At 45.5% G+C, this 578-nt stretch overlaps 1 protein-coding gene across 2 annotated transcripts in view; it reads left to right on the forward strand.

Annotated features, from left to right (window-relative positions):
• The window catches only part of LOC116686176 (metal transporter CNNM4-like), a 36,954-nt gene that overhangs the window by 30,029 nt on the left and 6,347 nt on the right, over positions 1 to 578 (forward strand). The window contains exon 8 of one of the 2 annotated variants that reach the window (XM_032511145.1): positions 440 to 529. The exons of the other annotated variant lie outside the window; for it this stretch is intronic. The gene's annotated coding sequence lies outside the window, so the exon portion shown is untranslated. The remainder of the gene's footprint in view (positions 1 to 439; positions 530 to 578) is intronic. 2 annotated transcript variants of the gene reach the window in all.

Here is a 578-nt window from a genome sequence, read left to right on the forward strand (position 1 = left end):
CAGACTCCATGTAAATAATCACTACTTTTAGCTTGTATAAAGCAGCGTATTCCCACATGTAAATGGGTGAATTTAGGGTTTACTTCAACAAGACATGAGTGGTCGTTGTTGGAACAGTGGAAAGATGATGCACAACGGCTTTTAATAGTTTTATTTTGTTCCTGTTGACTTTGAATGAAGTGTGTTTTACGCTGATGAAATTACATTATAATTTAAATGGGGTCTGGTGGGTTTGGCGATGGGGATTTCGTGGCTGTTTTGTGGTTCCCTGTCAAATAAGCTAATGAATAAAAATATATTCTTTTTCTTTTTATCGTCATCGTGATGTAAACGCGCGCAATAAACCCCTGCCGACCGCTGCAGATGGGATTTAAACCAAATAAACCTAAATCTCTCTCTCTGCTCCTTCTTCCTCCTCCTCCTCCTCCTCCTCTCTCAGCCGTCACCCCCCCTCTCTCCCCAACGGTGGCGTCCCCCCCTCCACGACGCCTTTCTCTTAAGAGGTTTTCTCTCTTCTCTCGTTTCCCAGGTAAACTCTCGCATGGGCCAGAGGGGGGAGGGAGGGAGGGAGGGAGGGA

The sequence above is a fragment of the Etheostoma spectabile genome, unplaced genomic scaffold, assembly GCF_008692095.1.
Source record: "Etheostoma spectabile isolate EspeVRDwgs_2016 unplaced genomic scaffold, UIUC_Espe_1.0 scaffold325, whole genome shotgun sequence".
Taxonomy (NCBI): Eukaryota; Metazoa; Chordata; class Actinopteri; order Perciformes; family Percidae; genus Etheostoma; species Etheostoma spectabile.